Source organism: Carica papaya, chromosome 6 (genome assembly GCF_054855325.1).
Source record: "Carica papaya isolate Zhongbai chromosome 6, ASM5485532v1, whole genome shotgun sequence".
Lineage (NCBI taxonomy): Eukaryota > Viridiplantae > Streptophyta > Magnoliopsida > Brassicales > Caricaceae > Carica > Carica papaya.
This window is the reverse complement of record NC_142314.1, coordinates 18,573,657-18,595,488: the sequence shown is the minus strand read 5'-3', so window position 1 is coordinate 18,595,488 and position 21,832 is coordinate 18,573,657. Positions and strand designations below refer to the sequence as shown.

The 21,832-nt window shown below is 33.0% G+C and overlaps 1 long non-coding RNA gene across 2 annotated transcripts; it reads left to right on the top strand.

The window, feature by feature from the left end:
• The first annotated feature begins 4,288 nt into the window (after nucleotides 1-4,288).
• On the top strand, nucleotides 4,289-8,660 carry LOC148253364 (uncharacterized). 2 transcript variants are annotated; one of them, XR_015821737.1, is made up of 2 exons: nucleotides 4,289-4,744; nucleotides 8,164-8,660. It is a non-coding gene; the product is annotated as an uncharacterized LOC148253364 (long non-coding RNA). The 2 variants fall into 2 exon arrangements; XR_015821736.1 differs by lacking the exon at nucleotides 8,164-8,660 and adding an exon at nucleotides 5,761-6,549.
• Nucleotides 8,661-21,832: the final 13,172 nt, after the last annotated feature.

The following is a 21,832-nucleotide window of genomic DNA, read 5'->3' as shown; positions in this document are numbered from 1 at the left end:
GAAAGCACAATGTTTAGCTTATCGTCCTGGCTTGAATCAAAATATTTTTAACCTAGTGAATCTATAGTATCAGCACCACACACAAGACACATCACTAGGATACTTCATATCATCACAAACATTAAATTTTACAATTTCTCCATTAAATTCCATAGTGAGTTTACCATCCTGCACATTTATCTTCATTTTAGCCGTATTAAAGAAAGGTCTTCCTAGCAAAATAGTGCTAGTGGGTCAGAATCTGGGTTTGTTTTGTTTGTCTTGCCATCAACTACAACTTTTGGTTATGTACTTTTTTGTAAGTCTTGCCCAAGGCTGGAATTTTCCAACAGTTCCTTACCACTTCTCAATATGATAACACTTATATTTTACCTTGGATTGATCTTAGTTTGAGATTGTAATTTTCTGTGGGATTCTAGCCTACTCATAGATGCTGCTAATTGGCTCACTTAAGTCTCCAAATTTTGAATGCTTGCTCTTGTCTCCTGTTGAAATTGTTGGGTGTTAGTAACAAGTGATTTAATAATTTCTTCAAGAGACATATCTTGTTTTGGAGGTGCTGGTTGTTGTTGTGGAGGTGGTCTTGGCTGATATTATTTAAAGTTTGTTGCCTTGCTCCATAGCTAAAGTTAGGATGACCCCTCCATCCCGAGTTATAAATGTTGAAAAATTGGTCATATCTCCTTTGTGTTTGACTGAGAAATTCTCCTATGGTATAGACATGTTATTGGTCATCTTCTTGAAGTGTAGGAAACATGTCCGTAGGATGTCTAGATTGTGCATAAATTCCACAAACTCTAACTTGTTGTATATTACCTGCAACCATATTTCATACCAAAGTAGTTAATTATGAAATTGAAGATTCAAGAGAAAAAATACTTACCTCATTGACCCTTTTTGGGGTGTCCCGCGTGTTCCCAAACTACTGTAAAGTGGCAGCCATGATCGCTATCAATTCTCTAGCTTCTCGAGGTGTTTTGTTCATTATGGCACCACCACTTGCTGCATCTAATATTCTTCTTTATGTGGGCAATAGTCCTTCATAAAGATAAAGAATGAGGGATTATTATGAGATATCACGTTGTGGGTAACTTGCGCATAACCGCATGAATCTCTCCCATTAATCATGGATAGTTTCTGAATCTCTTTGCTTTATCCCACATATCTCCCTCCTTATCTTGACAGCTCTAGAAACAGGGAAGAAGCGGTATAGAAAGGCTTTTGCCATCTCTGCACAAGTCATGATTGATTAAGGAGATGGGTAGAACAGCCACTTTTTAGCCGCTTTATCCAAGGAGAATGGGAATGCTCGCAGCTTGATTTGTTCTTCAAATACACCTTAGAGTTTCATGTTAGAGCATACCACATAGAATTCCTTGAGATATTTGTGTGGGTTCTCATTTTCCATACCCTAAAAGTTGGGTAGTAGATGGATTAAACTAGATTTCATCTCAAAATGACATACAAGTCTGGCAAGTGATGTAGAGGGGTTTCTGGTTTGTGGGTGGGGTTGCCAACTCCCTCAAAGTGTGTTCTTATTTTACGTTTTTATTCAGATGCAGTGGATGAAATGTTATTTTGATGTGTCTGCCTTCTTTCTCTAGTTTGTTTTCTTATATTTTTGGCAGTCTTCTCAATGTTTAGATCTTAAAGAAGTGGTCGTCCATGATTGGTCCTTGTCATAAAAAAGGAAAAACAATCAGTTAATCTTTATTCCCCGGTAATGGTGCCAAAATTTGATGAGTGTTGAATCCATCAAAAATAAATTTTTAATTAACTAATAAAATAATATTGTAGTAGTGGTAAGAAGGACCGAATCTATAGAAAATTAGAAGCCAATTTTCTTCTATGACCAACGAATAAAAAGCAAATAAAAAAGGGGCCTTACATATTCAACATCAATGCAAAATATGAAATAAGAAATAAGGAAAGTAAAATAAATCGAACTCTTGGCTGCAAGTGATGAGGTACCCGCTGAAGACAAATCTAAACCATTGAAGAGTAAGAAGCGGGCTAGTACTGATGAGCTTCTAGGAAATGAAAGGAAATAATTATGAAGTAACAATACTCCAGGCTACTCTATTCCCGATCGAGTATCAAATAACAAGGCCTAATCCACCAAATAGAAATCCTAGTCTAGGAAGAAATGACGCAAGAAGGTGCTAAAAACCTGAAGGGTAACGGGCCTTACTACTAAGGAACAGATCAACCTAAAGATCCTACCCCAAGAAGAAAGCCCATAGAGATTGTAATAATGTAGAAGTAGCCTAGGAAGGGCTAGAAATAGGGCTTTGTTCCTAGGTTGTAAGCACACAAATTACAATCAATTTGAGAGAAATTTTTGAAAGTTTAGACTTTTCTTCAACTAGCTTTTTTGGTAATTCTAGCTCCTTCAAGTTATTCAAGAAGTAGGACTCTTTATAAGTCTTATTGAGCCAAGGAACGGGGCTCAAATTATTGGTAGGTCCATGGCATTCTTCCTTTCCTTGTTTTATTTTTCCTAATCTTTGTCTTTACATTCCTTTTAGGATTAAAGATTCAATTAGAGGGAGTGATTTTCTAGGTGGTTAAGTTTCAGTATTGCTATAACCCAATTCAATCCTCTCTATACTTTCATGTGTCAACAAATTAGAAACTGAATCAATTATAAGAAGGATTCCTAGTTAATGAAATAGCTAGCTCCAATAAGGTAATTGATTATAGATGTAAGAATTCGTTTTAGCCAAAAAAATGGAAAATTAGTTATAGTTGTCAGAAACGTTCTGACAACCAATTCTTTCTCATTCTTAAACCAACCAAAAAACTTTCATTAGCTGGTTCTTCATTACCAAGCAATCTTGGGAACGTCCACAGGATTTAACTTATTAACGGCCTTGAGAGCTAGAAGGATTTGCTTCAAGTTGCTGGATTCATCCACATGAACCGATCAACTAGATGACTTACCTCCTCAGTGCGGCATTGATTACTACCAAGTACCAGAACAACTTAAACAATTATGGATTTGAGGAGTTCGGCTAGTTGCTTGCAGTTTCTCTTCTCATATGACAGGCTCTGTTCAATCAGGTTCAAAACAATGAATATATATAGATGCAAGATGTAAATAAATATTAGATCTTAAATAAACTCAATTTAATTTAAGTAGATCTCATAAATACATTGTTAGAGTTTGTTATATCTATCAACTAGGAAAAATTAATAAATTAGCACTCATGGTGGATTTTAAACAAAAGATTTTTTTTTTAATGATCAAAGAGAAGGAAGAAGATGAAAAGAGAGTGTGGAATCTACCGCTAAAGCTCTATGCCGCATCAAGAAGAAGAATGATGATCAACCTACTTGGTAGCCGCCATCTTTATAGAAAAGGGGCAAGTATTTTTTTCTTTTGTTGATTATAATCCTTTTCCTTGATTTTTGGCTTATCCCAAACTTTCCATAATATTTTTCTCTTGATTTTCAACCTAAGATCTTGGTTGGAATGATATGTTTTTTCAAATTTAAAAAGTGCATGTTTTAATATAAATTTGCTGTTGTGCACGACTTTTAGCTTGCCCAAAGCTAAGTTGTCTATCTGCTAGACCTAACCCTTGCCCAAGGCTTGTTTATGGGTTAATGACTCTTTACATAAACTCTTCATCTTTTCACAAACTCTTTCGCTATTCAAGTTATTTTTTTTTGTTTCGTCCTTATATCATGTCCTACAACAAAATATAGAAAATATTTCCGAGTAGATAAAATACCATCAAGTTTAATAACCCAAAAGTGGGTGATAATGATGTCAGTCTTGGGCACTATCAAGTTGTGCTTTACTCTCCCTTAATGTGGTCGAGATCTTTTAAACTCATAGTGTAACAGTCAGCTATTTGCTACCGTATACCTTTGTCTAATAAAATTTTTTAGTCATATGATTTGTTCATTAATAAATATATTCTCTGATTTAATAAAGAGAAATTAAAATAGATTAACAATGTTATTACAATTTTTCAAAAGTGAAAAAAATGAACTTATAAAATTTTAATGAAAGAAATATTTTCAATAATAATATTTTGAAAGAAATTATAATTCCAAATAAAATAAAGTATACATTTATATATGTAAACGTATGTTTCAATACATTAATGAATAAATATATATGTAATAATATATAAGAATAGGAATAAATATATAGATCTTTACACGTGTATATACATATCTAATTATATATGTATAATATAAATATTAACCAAACACTCACTAACACCACAATTGTGGCCATAACCGAGCCACATGGTCGGCTCTTGTGACGAATGGCCAGGTGTCAAGAAAAAAATCGACCTTTCATACCAGCCTTGGTCGGCCACCGAAGGAACCAACGACTATGATGCGTACATGTGTTTAGATGATTGGCTGCTACGCCAAATTTAGTTAAAAGTTTCCTTCTCTTCACAACTTCATCTTCATATTCTTCAAACCCAAAATTCTAGTTAAACAAGTGAGTAAGAGGGGAGGTTGAGGGCAGAAAATAGTAGAGAGAGGGAGAGAGAGAGTGTGACGCACCAAAATAGAGTATACGTTCTGTGTGTGTAACAGAGGGGGGAAACTTCTTCTTCTAGCTGAGGTAAGCTGTTTCTTCTTCTTCTAAATTTTTTTGTTTGTCTCTTTAATGTCCTACGATCACTTCGACACAAAAATCTAGCTCTCAAATTCTAGCAGCAAGCTCTAGAACCCAACACAGTTGTTGCTACACCTACATGATGCCACTGTTCAGGTAAACATCTGTTCTTCGTCCAATTAAAATTCTGTTTCATGTTTCCTTTAAAAAATTCGTAGTCAATCACTAAGATATTGTCTTAGGATTGTTAGGATTTTATTTTCGAACGTAAAACAGCTTTTAAACTCAAAATCTAGCTCAAAATCATCACTCTGCTCTATAAGCACAGCTACTATGAGTTACAGAGAAGAATTCTTGAATTTCCAACATTTTCTTTATGCGATTTAGCTTCTGTCTCGTCCGTTGAATGGCGTAAGGTGGGTAGAAATCTTGTTGATGCATGATTTGAGATTTTTAGATACATTTGACGATTAAACTGCTTGAATTAATTTGGAGATGTTACATGTGTTAAGCTAATGTGTGTGTCTCATGAAATGTGATTTTTACAAATTAAAATTATATTTTTTATGCATGAATAAATACAGTGAATGGGTGTTGATGATTGATGCTTAAAAAATAAAGTAGAAAAAAATTTTCAAGGAATTGAATCGAATGGTTCTGTCACAAGCATGCGGCACCAAGTTGCTATTGCTGCTGGGCATGTGCTGTCCTGCAGCTTGAGAGCATGCATGGGATGTTCCCACCCAGAATAGTTTAGAAATGCCCCTCAGGCACGGGCTGAGTTAGAAGAAAAAGGAAATTTGTAAAATTTGGGATTATGGAAATTATTTGAGATAAAACGGGTCAATTAGTAAGGATGAATGGTTTAAATTCAAATGGAAATATAGAAACTAAATCACTTAATAAATAATTAAATTTTCTTAGTAATATTAGGATTTAAATATAAAAATAAGGAAATTCACAAGTAATAAAATAAACTAAAATATTAAAAAGAATCAAAATTTTAATTTTATTGACTTATAATAAAATTTATGAATTTAAGAAAAAATAATGAAGTCTAAGAATTTAACCAAATAAAATAAAAGTAAAAAATTTAAATAAACATAGAATCTGGTTTAAATTTGATTCACCGTATTTGTTTTGAGGAGTATTTGGTTTGTTCATTTGTTCAGGAGCCCCTATGTTAGGGGTGTTGGTTTTGGTTCTTTAATGGTACATGTAGTTCAATTGTCCTTAAGGACGCTGGACAATTTGATATTCATGTTCTGGGGCCAAAGGGCATGAATGATGGCGACATGGAGAGACTTGAGAGAATTACATTTGTATTTGTTATCTATGATTGTATGTTTGTGAGCATTTGCGCACCGACTCATGACTAGTTAGTTATCCTGTTTGCGCTCTTTGGAAATACGTGTAAACGGTTGCGCGAGTACGTTTGTAATCATTGTATTTTAAATTAAGATAATAACTGTATTAAAATTATGTCAGAAAACGAGTTTGGTTTTGGGTGCATGAGTATGGTATTGAGGGTCGGGTCGTCGTAACCGTTTGTATGAGATGAACATTTGACTTTGATATGAATATTGGTTATGGGATTTGACTATGGCATCTGATTTAATCTGTTAATTAAATTGGGAACTCTTGTTTTTCAAGTATGCATCGACAAAGGTTTTGAAACGAATATTTGTTGCATTATTTCATTCTATCTTATTGAGTATTGGAATTCACCCAAATTTAAGCCCCCCTTTTAGATGCATATTAGAGGAAAGCACTGGAGAGCCTTGTTTAGATTCCTTTGGGGAAATGTAGTTTGGAGTAGACTCTGTGTTTTATTTTAAACTTAAGACTAGTATTTTGTAACTAGGTTATCTCTTATTTTGTATTTTGAAATGTAGATAGAATATTGGGCTTCAGTATATGGTCTTTTATAAACTTTCTATGGGATGTATAGTTCCGCTGCAGTGTAAATATTTATATTTTGTCTGCTCTATCACACGTTGGTGCCCCTATTTGGCATCGGGACGTCACACATAGCCATGATCCCTCATGTGGCCATTAGCTTTTATGTTTCTTTGATCTTCTATGTGGCCTATGATTATTTGTGCCATCCTGATCTCTATCGATGCCTTCCTAATCATGTCTATAACTCATTGAAACCTTATATAGTTTAAAGCAGTCCTTGAGCTTAGTTAAACATCTTAGTAAATTATTCTTAAACAAGGGATTCATAAGAGAAAAGGTAGATAACATATTATTCATAAAGATCAATGGAGATGATATTTTAATTGTTAAGATAGAAGATTTTTTCAATCACATTAGGTTATGTGCTGAAACTTTTTGTGATTTATTAGAAGATATGTGATCCTCTGAATTATATCAAGCTATATGATGAAAATTTTCTTGTCACATAATGACATGTGATGTGTTGAGAAATGTAATCATTTAAATCACATCACATAATATGCTACAAGTGTGATTTTGTGAATCACGTAAGGTATTCTAATCACTCATATTACATCTGATGCACTTACTAAATAAAAACTGAAATGACATTTTTAAAAAAATAATTATATTTTGGAATATGGATCATATGAAAAGATATTAAGTTCCTGAATCCTTATATTTAAAAATCTTGTTTGAGTTGGTGAATAATGAATTTTGATTCCTTTCTAAGATTCTTGACGTACTTCCTTGTTAACTTTCTTACACTTGATTATCATTTTCAAATTCAAGAAAGTTGAGGAACGTGGAGAATTAATCACTTATAAAGATTCTTGATTATTATATTTTTAATAATATAAATGAAAAATAATTATTATAATATGTGTGATAGATAATTAGGAAGAAGGTTTAATATTTGATATTCATTATTTGACAATTATGAACTTAAAAAGATGATCTGTTTATATGTAATGTGACATCCTCAATACTGATTACAGCATAAGGGTGCTAGATATCAATATAGAATACAAGTGCATTTAAATAAAATATATGTAGCGAAAATTTTACAATACAAAATCCCTTACAAAATATATGAGTTCCTAATTACATATACAATTAAGACCAGAAGTTGCAACAAAATACAAAATACAAAAAGAATGTCACTTCTCTCGCTCTGTAAATGGACTCATCAGAGTGCAGAACAAGACATACACTTGTCAACGATCATGGATCCACGAGATCCAGGCAAGCTTCAAGAGGTAACTCGATGGACAACTCATAAATATCAAATAGAAAGAGTGAGGGGGGCTCAGCATAGAAAGAGTGAGTTTTATGAAACTCAATAAGGCATACAGTATTAAATTGACATAACTAAGAAATCTTATAAAATTAAAAGAGTTTAAGAAAATACCTTTTTCTTCTTACCATTTACAACGATCCATAGGAACAGGATTAATATAAGAAAATATTTATTTAAAAATATCAAGGCGAAGTATAATACAGATAACATACCAATCAAAAAAATCAAATGAATCAACATAATCATTGTTATTAAGTCTTTTACCATACTTCACGCGAAGTCGGTTATGACTTTTTATCTACTAGCTAATATTGACTCCCAACTACCACTGTAGGTGACACGAACGGCAACTTACAGCTTGCTAAACAACAGCTGATTTCTGGCTCGCCACATGATAGCTGATTTACGGCTCGCCACACCATGGTTGATTTGTGGCTCACTGCACCATAGCACGATCTATGACCATGGTCGTGCCAACCACTTTGGTGCTAAAGACTATTACCACATTCGTACTTTGCTACAGTGGTCTTAAAATCTCCTACACGTTTTAGTGCCATCATCCACAGGAAATGGTCATCTCGCGTCTTTCCAGATAGGGTGGGGACAACAAAAGTAGATAAAATAATGTAACGGATTAATTCAAGTTTCATGCATTATGCCATGTCAACAATTTCATATAATCTTTTCTAGCTTCAATTCCATCTCCATTTATTCATAACAATGTAAGCATTTACAATACATGCGTTTAAAACAATGTTATAAAAAATAACTCATCACACCCTCAAAATCATATCACAAATCATGCAATAAAATCAATTATTCACTTTTATATTTTTCTAGAAATGTTTCTAAAAATGTGCAAGAAAATACTGAATTGACGACTCTTCGTAAGCTAGTCCCCTTTCTCTTCAAATTTTCCTCCTTTCTCTCTCTAACTTTCTCTCTTAGAATTTCGGTCTTTGGGGATGAAAATAGGTGAGGAAGAAGGGTGGATGAAAATAGGAAAGGAGAACCGCCATTTTGGGACAAGTTTCACAAATACAGGAGGAGAGAGAAAATGATGACATCATCAGTGTCAATCGACCAAGGGGAAGGCACGATTCCCAAGGCGACGGTGACTGTAGTAGCAGTTGTGGCAGCATGAGAATCAAGGCAACGCACGTAAGCTATCCCGCGCCAGTCATGTTGCACAAGCATGTTGCAACTCAAAAAAGTAAAATAAATTATGAAAGTCTATAAGAGCATCAATAAGAAGAGAAACAAATTGAAGGCTAAGAGTAATTTTTTTTAGTTATTTACCTTCTATGTAAATTATGTAACTCAATGTTGATAGCTCAGTTTTTAACTTTTTACTCATAAATCCCTTTAAAAAGTTTGTTTTTCTTGGAAAACAAATTTTCCCTCTTGTTTAAAAGGGTAATTTGCTAAAAAATTATTTCTAAAATATATGTTTTCGAATGGAGATTTTGTGTAAGGAAATTCAAAATACAAAATATTTTAAGAAAATTTTAATTTGTATCTCACTTGAATGATTTCTAAAACACACCAATTAAAATTAGTTTGAGGTGTTGTGGGGTGAGCATAAATAGATTAGATGCATATTTTTCAAGAATGTGGAGATTACATACTCGACTAGTGCATAAATGAGTACCATATGTGAAGTCATGAAGTTATTCTTTATAATAATAGTGGAATTATTATTATTTTAATATATTCTCCAACTAAAACACACTCACAAGCAACAATCATTTGTTGTATTTGGTGTAATTTGCACCAAATAGATAAAAAAACCCAATAAGATAAAAAAGAATGTTAATGAATTAACATATTTTTATATTTAAATATAAATAATATATTACTTTACTGTTTTATGAATAAGTTGAAATGTAAGTAATGTGTCAATAATATCACGTACATATGTACACACACAATATAACGTAGACATGTAGATTCACATTTTTTTTAAAGGTAAGCAATAAATAAAAAGATCCATTGAAAGACATTAAATAGATATAAAGGAGACACATCTCCTATGGCATATACCAAGGGAAAGTCACATAGAAGATAAAACAAAGAATAGTCATGGCATACAATGCCAAACATAAACATAAAGAAAAATAAAATGCAACAATGTTAGGTTTTATCTAGCCCACGTGGAAATTAATAAAGAAAGAGAGAAAAAGGAAAGGCTGAAATATTTGGCGGGAAGTAGTTTTCACTGTCCCATGTATATATAGATATATATGTAGAAACTGGAAAATAAAATGTGGCATTCAGTTTTTCCTCTCACACTCTCTCACGAAAATTGAAAAAAAGAACACAGCATAAAAATTGGTCCTCTTTCACTCACACACGTATATCGAGAAGGAGAGAAAGGCTTTATTTTCAGAAAAAGAAAAAGAAATCAAAATAGGTTGAAATTTAGTTCCTCTTTGTGCATGGGCACCGAGGAAAGTAGAAAAGAAAGGGCTTGTTTGGTTATATGCACATAAATCTAGATAAGAAAAATTGTTGATCTTTAGTAAATTTCTTTGGTATTTTTGAATCAATTTTTAGAGGATTGTTCTCTAATTTTTTATTGTGATCATTCAAGAGGATTTGAGTTTTGTTAGAGAAGAATTTATGTATTTTCTCCAACATATTGTGTACTTGACTTCTGTAATTGTGTATTTGACTTGGAGTTTAAGCCGTGATTTTCTCCACTACACTAAAGGGTTTTTATGTAAATCCTGTGTCTTGATAATTTTTTGATTGGTTCTTTGTTTGCATTGGTATTGATTTATAGATTAATTAGTTTAGAATTATAAATTAGAATTTGTGGATTAATTTTGGTGATTATCTTAATTTACATAAGTAAGATTAGAATATTTAGAAGACCCAACAAGTGGTATCAGGGAAAGGTTGATTGGTTTCTTGGTTGATTTGTGGTCTGGGATTAATTGTTTGAATTAGGATGGGGAATTTGCTGATACAATGATAAAATAGTCTTTTTCAAAGTATTCAATTTGGAAGTTAAAGATAAAGGATCTTATTTATTCTAAGGATTTATATGATCATATTAAGTTAAGAACTGTAAAGCCAATGGGAAACCATATGATGATTGGGAAAAAATGTATAGAAAAACTGTAGGAACTATCCAATAGTGGGTGAATAATAGTGTATATCATTATATAAATAAAGAAGTAAATGCACAGGTTTTGTGGAATAAATTGAAAAATGTGTATAAGAGGAAAAATGCTTGGAATAAAATTTTTTGCATTACAAAGCTTGTCAATATAATGCTGAGAGATGGACAATTAATTGCAAAACACTTGAGTAAATTTCAAGAGTTGGTAAATAAGTTGAACACAATGAAATATCTCTAGATGATGTAGGCATTATTGCTCCTGAGTTCCTTGCCGGACAGTTGGGAGATCTTGGTTGTATCTCTTAGTAATTCTGCTCAAAACGGTATTTGGTCTTTATCTATGGTACTAGATAGTCTGTACAATGAAGATACTAGAAGAAAATAATATGGGCATTAATACCTCACAGGTCCTTGTCATGGAGAATAGGGGTAGAAGTGAAAGTATAGATCCTAAAGGACACAATAAAGGAAAATTTAGTTGTTATCACTGCGATAAAAAAGGGGGCATATGAAAAGAAACTATAGGGTTTGAAAAAAGGAACAGAATAGTGAGAAGAATAAAAAAAGATAGATGATCAAAACTGGTTGTACTTTCATTTATTGAGGATCATAGTCAAGTCACTAATTCTGATACTGAGTGGGTTATTAATTCTGCAACATCCTATCATGCTACACTCCAGAGACGTCTTTACTATGTATAAAGTAGAGAATTTTGGCATACTAAAGATTGGTAATACTAAAGATTGGTAATACCAGTTGTGCATATATTATGGGTGTTGGTGAAATGGTGCTGCTGAAAGAGCAGTAGAACCCTCATAGAGAAGGTAAGATATACGTTGAAAATGGCCAATCTACTAAAGTCATTTTGGGTTAAAACACTCTACATTGCTTGAATGAATTGATCTCCATCAACTCTTTTAGATTTTGAGATTTCTCAAAGAGTATGGCCTGAGAAGGATGTCACTTATTCTCACTCGAAGGAATATGGGTGTAAGGAATTTATGTATGTACCTAAAAGGAGCATAGATATAAGTTTGATGACAAGACTATTTCATGTATTCTTCTAGGTTATGGAGATGCAGAGTTTGGGTATAGATTATGGGATCTAGTTAAGAAGAAATTAATTAGGTCTAGTGATAAACTTTGATGAACGCAAGACCTTGTTAGATTTTGAGACATCAGAGAAGACTACAAGAGGTGAGGATATTCCACTTCTTACACTAGTTTCTCCTTCAATCAAAGATGCCACAAATGAAGGAGTGTTCTATGATGAACATAGAATTGATGATGTGCCAGCACTAGATGATGTTGAGCATGGGGAATAGCCCTTTGTACATCAGATAGTAGAAAAACCTAATGTTAAAAGGTCAACTAAAACACATCATTCTTCTAATAGATATCCAGTTCTGACTATGTGAAAGTTACTAAAGAAGAGGAACAAAAGAGTTTCCAAGAAATACATAATTATCAAGGAAATGTTCAGTTGATGAATGCAATACAACAAAAGATGAGTTTTTTCTAAAGAAATTCACATTGATTTGATTGATATTTTAACCAAGCTGGTGACTCGTGAAAAGCATCAGCTTTGCACCAAGAAGGTGGGACTGAGTGATAGTTGAGCAATGGATGTGAGGATACCTCCCCATGGGCTAGAGGAGGAGATTGTTGGGTTTTGTTTAGCCCACATCGAAATTAATAAAGAAAGAGAAAAAGAGAAAAAAGGAGGAAAGGCCAGCAAATTTGGGGGGGGGGGGAATGATTTTCTCTCTCCCTTGTAGGTATATATATATCTAGAAATTGGAAAAAAAGTGACATTCAGTTTTTCCTCAAACACTCTCTCACAAAAATCGAAAAAAAAATAGCATAAAAAATTTGTTCTCTCTCACTCTCACGCATGCAGATCGAAAAGGGGAGAAAGACTTTGTTTTCAGATGTAGGAAAAGAAAAGCAAAACATGCTCAAATTTGGTTCCTCTTTGCACATGGATACCGAGGAAAGTAGAAAAGGAAAGGTTGGTTTGGTTACATGCACAAAAATCCAGATAGAGAAAATTGTTGACAAATTTAGTAATTTTCGTTGGTACTTTTAAATCAATTTTTGGAGGATTATTCTCTAATTTTTTGGTGTAATCATTCAAGAGGAATTGAATTTGGTTAAGGAAGAATTGATGTATTTTCTTCAAAATATTATGTGCTTGATTTATGTGATAGTGGATTTGTCTAGGAGTTTGACCCATAGATTTTCCCTCTACATTAGAGGATTTTTCACGAAAATCCTGTGTCTCGTTATTTTTGTGATTGGTTCTTTATTTGAATTGGTATTGATCTACAAATTGATTGGTTTAAAATTATAAATGGGAATTTGTGGATTAATTTTGGTGATTGCCTTAATCTACACAAGTAAGATTAAAATATTTAAAAAATCCAACAAAAAGTCATCAAGAAATGACACAACAACAAAAGAAAAGAAGAGATGAATGAGTACACTAGGAAATATAAGAGAATCCAACAATCATAGGTAGCAACACAAAAAACTAGAAACAACATTAATCGAAATGCATATATATTTTGTGATAACAATTTTTCAATAATGGCATCTATAAATATTTTGTATGCACCAAAATTTTAGATATAGTTATTATAAAGGCATACTACTATTCTTTATAATCACAGAAAATCTTCATCAAAGTAAACAAGAAAATTAAACAAAAATAGTAAAAATGTGTAAATATCATATTCTTTTACTTTTTTAGTGAGTACGTGTATATGTACCATGCATGTCAATAGTATTATGTATGTGCATGGAATAACAACTATAACATAAATATTTAATTAAGTTTATTTTTCATTTCCTACTACATATTTATAAATTTACAACAAAAATATATAAGTGAAATCAGGGTATTGACCCTTAATTACCTTAAAAGGACATGATTGGAATATTGATTCCTATATGTTTTTTTTTTCTTTCTAAAAGCCAAGTGAGAGTTTAGTTTATTTGCTTTTGCATTATAGATAGTCATGGAATACATAGGTTGGTAGGATTTAAATATTTCCTACTTTAGCTATAGTGTTTGAGTCTTGGAGAGGAATGAGTCTTTTATATGTGAAAATAATAGTTTTTTAAAAAGATAATGATAGTTTTATTTATCATAATATAATATTAATGAGTAAAAATTTAGTATAGAATCAAAAGATAAAGAAATCACAAATCTATTTAAAGAAAATAATGCAAACTAATTTTCATGCATTTAGATTGCAAAATTACATAAGGTACTGAGCACTAAAGGTGAGAAACAATAAGAGAACCAAAACAGATCATACAATAAATAATATACATAACACTATTGAAAGACTACCTTTGAGTCACTATCACATGGCCAACATTTTTTTGTTGTTCTAGATTTTTTTTATAAATAAATTTATATTCATAATAGCAAATACAATACCATACATTACAAGAAATTAACCATGTGGGTGATCAAAAATTCATAGTCTAAGTAGAGTTTTCTTCTAGAACTCTTTTGTGTTTGCCTTTTAGAGGAAGAGAATCAAATTGAATTACATATGATATCTAACTCTAACTGAGGAAATCATACCCGCATGTATGTACATATCTCACCAATGTAAATTATATCCATCTGTTAAATTTTTTTCATAAATTAAGATTTGATTACCGTATATATTTGATGAAAATTTTTCCTACCTATTAAGGAAATTCACTGGGTCATAGTGGTCATTTTGGACACATAAAAAATATTAATTTTTTACTTAATTATTACGTTTTAGCATATTATATCCCATGTATAGCAAAATTTAAATTTTTTTAAAAAGAATTGACCTGTATTTAAAGAGAGAGACAAAATGAGAAAGAAAAGAGAAAACGGTCAAGGTTTGCTTATTCCTCAAACTTTTCATAAGTTTTGTTTTATTACTAGCTACCATAAAACTTCTTTTTTAATACACATTTTATTTTATTTAGTCCCTTTTTAAGCACTAGAAATTTATTCAAAAATTCTTTCCTACTGAAATTAAATCTCTAAAAAAATATTTTTTCTTTGTTTTTGGTGTTAGATTTTTTTCCTTTTTTCTACTGCTCCAATTTTGAGATAAAGTTTTATTTTTTCTTCTTTCCTATGTTAGGGCCACGTCAGTTATAATTTGTTTTGGTTTAAGAAGAAAAAAAGTGAGCTGCATACCGAATGTAGTGTGAGATATGTAGAGATTAATGGCAAGGATTCATCCTCTACTATTAAAATCTATAGAGGCAAACATGTATAAAATTGTATACATGGATTTTTCTTTCCACTTCTTCCCCACCTAACACAGTCCATTCCTAAACCCTTGAGCCTCTGACATTGATCTTATTTCCACATCACTTGAATCTCTGAGAGTGAGATTAGTGAGGGTGACTCAACTTTTCCATGGAGAAGAGGTGGGATAAATTTCAAGAAAATAGAATGTAGATCTAATTGAGGAGCTTCCTTATCATCTGCTTCAATCTATCTTGAGACGTTTACTATCGGATGCGGCTGCTCGGGCTGCCATTGTGTGTAAGAAATGGTATGAATCATAGAAGACATTTTTCAGGCTCGACCTGGACGAACTCTTATATTGGACAAAATTTTCTATTTGTAGAAACATTTTTCTTAGATCCATGGAAGTGGCCTTGAAAAATCACGACATGGAACACCTTCAAGATCTTCGAATCTGGATAATGCCTTATAATAAAAGAGAGAGAGAGGTTAGGTCTTTTGGGAAACTAGTCGTCGCTTCAGCCATCTAAAGAGGTAAAATAAGAGTCGTGGACTTGAATTTTTGGGCTAGATGTGATCATATCAAAGAATAAATTTTCTTTCACCTACCAAAATTTGTTTCTCCAAGGCTTCATATCTGACATGGGTAATGTAAGAAGCTCTCTTATTTCCTACTTGTGATGTCATAAACTTTCATTGTCAAACAACTTATCATGTCCAGTGTTTATATATCTGATGAAATGTTGTCTAAGGTTATGAGTAATAGTCTTGTGATGGAGTACTTATCACTTACAGACTATCGTAATCTCAATAACATCAAGTTTTTTAGTGCTAGATTTAAAAGTTTACTCATTTATCACTATAAACAACTTGTAAAAGCTACGTTGGATATCCCATATCTGGTTTTTTTTCATATGAGGGGAACCTCACTAAAAAACTAAAATAGTTGTTTTGATATTCTTGATATCGTTAGTCATCATCTCAACCTTGTGAATACTGTAAAGATTTCAGTAGTAAATGTGAGAGCTTATCACTTAGCTTACTTCCTCACCAAGTTCCAAAACTTTGAGAACTTGCACCTCTTTAACTGTAACTTTGAGGACTCAACTCAAATTCTCATTCCCACATTAAACTTCTTATATGTTCACTTTTGTAGAAACCATAAGGAGATGGTTACAACCACCACAAATATAACACCTGGCAAAAATTCGCACTTAATTTGTAATTGAGAACCCTTATGTATTCGAGACTTAAGGTCACTTGAACTCTTTAAATTATTTTGTAAATTTTTTAATATCGTATTTCATAAATTAAATTTGTATTTTTGATTTATTGTTAAAATTTATATTTTATTATTTTTGTTAATATTATTTATTATTTTTATTAAAAATAAATATTTAGGAGAAAAGATAGAAAAAAAGGGCAAAATCCTGCTGGAAAGGACCTGCTCGTGCGGGTATCGCACGTGATTTGGGACCTAACTTTATCTAGGAGACTATCGAGAAGATTGTTATCAACCGTAGGAACTTGGCCACCACTCAGAGTTACCGAAAGAGTTGTGTTGATAACCATAGAAGACCCTTGGAATTCGCCATTAGTGACCAAGTTTTCCTCAAGATTTTACCCTACAAGGAAAAATGCAGTTTGGGAAAAGAGAGATGTTGAGCCCCCATTATGTGGGACCATTTCGGATCGTGGAGCATGTTGGACCCATGGTGTACCGCCTTACTCTACCCTGAGAGTTTGTGGGTGTACATGATATTTTCCATGTCTCCATACTTAAAAGGTACCACATTGACCCTTCTCACATCATTCCTCATGATGAGACATAGGTGCAAGCTGATATGACATATGAAAAACTCCTCGCAAAAATCCTTAGTTAGACTGAGAAGGTTTTACACAACAAGAAGATTCCCATGGTGAAGGTACAGTGGCAGCACCACACTTCGAAAGAGGCAACATGGGAGATGGAGAGTGAGATGAAAGAGAAGTTCCCAAACTTATTCATGAAATATCTAGGGGACCAAATTTTCTAAGATGGGGAGAATGTAACACCCGGCAAACCTTCGTGCTTAATTTGTAATTAAGAACCCCTATTTATTCAGGTCCTAAAGCCACTTGAAATCTTTAAATTATTTCGTAATTTTTTTTAATATTGTATTTCGTAAATTAAATTCGTATTTTTAATTTATTTTTAAAATTTATATTTTATTATCTTTTTAATATTATTTTATTATTATTATTTAAAAAATAAAATTTTAGGAGAAAAGACGGAAAAAAAGGGTGAAATTCTGCAGAAAAATGCTCATAGGAAAGGACCCGCTTGCACGGGCATCGCACGCCACGCGCATGTGCGAGCATGCAGCCATCACAGGACCTGCACATTGTGCATTCATGCCGTTCGCATGGATCGTGAGGCCATTCTGTGCGCATATCCCATTGCGTGCAGATAGAAACAGTCTACTGCATCGCATTGCGCGCTAACTGGGGCGGTGTCGTGTGCCCTGCCCGCACACTGTCGACAAAGTAGGCTTGTGCGTAGCGCCTTGCGCACTGTAGGTCTTGTGCATAGCAGGGTAGGCCACCGCACCTGTAGGCTAGGCCTGCAGCGCGCAGCCGACTGGGGAGGCATGTTACTGCCTCGGGCAATGCATGCCACCCCTTTGGGCATCGTGCGCTGCCCTTGGTTTTGTGCATCGCCAGTTGGGTGGTGTGCCACCGTTGTCTTGAGCAGTGTGTCTCTATTGTTTGGGAGGCGTGCCTCTATTTTTTATGTCGCCATCATGTCGCATCATTCATCTATCAGTCACATCTGTCGACATCACATCACTCTTTTCACCAGATTTTGTCACTTGGCGCAAATCTAACAGTCCCCATTCTTTATATATAGGGACCCCTCCCTTCCATCTCCAAAAGCTTAGAGAGAGAGGGAGTAACCTAGAGAGAGAAAGAGAGGGAAAAAAAAGAAAGGTGAAGGAAAACTTTGAGGTTTTAGTAAAGAATTTAGTATTTAATTTTAAATATATTAAGGAGCATTTCTATAGCAAAAATTATGAAACTTAAAATTATGATTTGTGTGATTATGTTAAATGTGTAAATGAAATAAATTTTACTTGATAAAGCATGTTATATGATCGTATATGGACTTGATGATTTGCATGTAATTTAAATCATATAATTTTTGTGATCAATTACTAAAATGTAAAAAGGAGATTAAGTATGAAATGGTATGAAAAATATGTATCTGTATTGACATGCATAATGTATTAAGTGTTTCGTTACCCTTTTTATCTCTGAGGAGTTTCTATTTTCCTCCCTCCCCCATCTAGTCTGAAAAGACATAAGAGAACCACTCCCTGTGGATGACGGCATACCCTCTTACGAGAGTGGTGACGCGAGTTATCTGTTAAGGGTCACCTTTGGTGAAGTGTTACCATAGCTATAGACTATCTAATAGGACCACTGTAGTTAGGACAAGCATGGTCATAGATTGTGTCATGGTTTTGCAAGCCAAAAATGTGCTTTTGGAAAATTACTATTATATCTGATCTAGTCATTGCACATGGGTAGTCAGAAATCCGTATTTGCCCTTAGTAGATGGAAATCGGAACAACTTCGCGAAGTATGACACAGAAATATGAGCATATCATGATTTATTTAATTTTCTCTACTATCAGCATGATTAAATTTATTTTTATGACTATGACATGATGGATATGATGTTTTTATAAATAAATAAATTATTTTCATAAATTAAAAAAGGACCCTAACGAGACCCCTGATGATAAGTGTTTGATGACTTAATTATTCACTTTTGAAATCTTATGATGTTATTTAAATACTATTTTTCTGATTGAGTATATGGAACTCACCCTTTTCCATGTCCCCCCCAGATGAGAAAGATAGTGAGGAACAGATTGTTGACCTACCCCTTGAAGTCTATGAGAATCTCGTGGATCCACAAACCTTGGGCGCATAACTTGTCTGCACTCTGATGAGTCCATTCACATAGTGAAAGAAATGGTGCTTTTTGTATTCTGATATTTTGTATTTTTTGCCACTTCTGGCCTCAATTTTATGTGTAATTAGAACTCATATATTTTGGTAAAGGATTTGTAGTAATTTGTTCCGCTGCATGCAATTATCTATTATGCACTCGTAATCTATTTCTGTATCTGGCACCCTTATGCCTTAATTAACATTTGGGATGTCACAACAGATCTTGAACACCTTGAGTTAATTACCCACTAAAGGTGGCTTCAAGTTTTTTAAAAAATGATGTTTACTAGATTGAAGACTTTTTAATTCTAAATTCTTAATTCGTAATTATCATAGTTTGCCTCTACATTATTGATTGCTAGTTAAGTAAGGGGGTTTATTAAGAGACTTATTTTCTATATGTTGTTATTATACGTAGGATTTTAGATTGCATTATTGATAAGGGGTTCTGCATTATTTGGTATCAAAGCTTACACTTTAAATAGATCTTTTTATCTTTCATATTTAGTCTTTACATATTTATCCTTCATAATTAGAAAAAAAACAACACAATTTGCATCCACCCTTTTTATTCATACCCATCATACAATGCAAACAAAAAAAGAAAAAAAAAACCGCAATATCTTTCTTGTACTTCAAGTTTTGTTCTTTCATTGTGCTTTTGCTATGTTACATCACTAAGTAGTTACTTGCATCCTAGTTATTTAGTATCCTACATAAACACACATCATCTTCGTCTGTGTGTTTATATTCCATTGCATCTAAAATTATTCTATAATTTTCTTTTCCTAGGATTTTTTGAAGTGTCTAAAAACAAGCTTGAGTACCTTGATTCAAGAGGATTATATTCCAATGCTCAACTTGAGGGAAAAAGATTGAGAGAATGAGTAAAACACAATAGTGAAACACCTAAGGGAGTTTTATTTTCTAACTTTTCTTGTCGGTTTCTCACAATGTCTTTACTTAACGAACAAACCAAAATAAACCTCTGCATGTAAGAGTTCCAAAAAATGCTTAATTAGGTGAAAGTAAGACAAAGATCTCCTACTTTATTAAGAGCTAAGAGCTTAATTCAGGAGGAGGAGGATCATTCTTGGGATGACGTGGAGAAAAGATGATCCAATCAAGAGGAAAATAAAGTCGTCGAAGAAATAAAAAATGATACCATTAGAGAAGAACAATAATGATGACTCCTTGGTGGAAGAAGGAAAAGAGACTCTATTTAACCCTTTTTTGTCTACTAGTGTTGTTTCTTTCTTGCAAGAAATAGAGTTGACCAGACAACTACATGAGAAGGTCCCAATTCAAGCACGAATCATTTTAAAGAAGGGTGGGATGATGGGTGTAAATGGAGGCAACTGACACTAAGATCCCATGATAAAGATGATTATAAGCAAATCGTCAAAATAGTCCTCCCAATCATAGACTCTCGAGTATTTCACATGAGGGAGTCATCTACTCTTATTGAGAAAGTCATAACTAGACACTTATCTCTTTTAAGGCACACTAATAATATGTATGATAAGAGTTCTAAAGATTTTATATACTCTATCATTCATTCTTCCACAATTGGGTATAACTCTCCTTATGATTGGCTTTCAACTTCAAGTAAATCTCATAAGGATTCAAGAATTCTTATCCTACCAAATAAGGCCAGGCTTTAAGAGATTTACATCATCAAAACTAAGATTTTTCATCAATTTAGAGTCCTTATCACGAAAAGAGAAGAAGAATCCTATTACTCAAGTCATGGCCAAGATTACACTCTTATTCATCTCATGGTAGAAAATCTTTCTCTTAGATTTTCTCTTGGATTTTTTTCCTAGATTTTCTGCTAGATTTTCTCTTGGATTTATTTCCTAGATTTTCTCTTGGATTTGTTTCCTAGATCTTCTCCTATATTTTCTCTTGGATTTTTTCCTAGATTTTCCCATAGATTTTTTCCTTGATTTTCTCATTTAAGAGGAATTGTCTTCTACTTCAATTTAGAAGATTTTAAAGCATCTTCAACTCAACTTCTCCAACAAAATTTGATTATATATTAAAGACCAAATCCAAGTCAATAAACCTTTGAGAATTTGGCCATAACACCACCACTTATCAAGAGAGAAGATTTTTAATTCTACTTGGTTTATGTCTTTTAATTATTGTTTTGATAGTTTTTTAAATTGAGTTGTAATTAGAATTATTCTTGGATTTTATTTTTGGAGTTCAACTAGAACTAGTTCGAGTGAATGCCTATATAAAGGCCTCAACATTAGGTTATCATACATCACTTTAAAATTAATCAAATTCAAAAACTATTTTGCTTTTAGTTTGCTGATTGTAAGTGCTCTTTAGGGAGGTTCTTCAACTGTCTCGTTGAGCTAGGGATCTACTTATTAAGGTAAACTCGTGATGTCTTTTTAATTTAGAATTTCTTAAATTTCTAGTTGCCTTAGTTTGCCTTCACATTATTGATTGTAGAGGTTAAGTAAGGATGGTTTACTTAGGGATTTAAGTTTCTACATGTTGATGTTATATGCAGTGTTTTAGATTGCATTGTTGATTCTAAGTTCTGCATCATTCGAGCCTCCACCTTTAAGCCTTTCTAAGTTTAGCCCAAGACTTCTTTCTTTATAA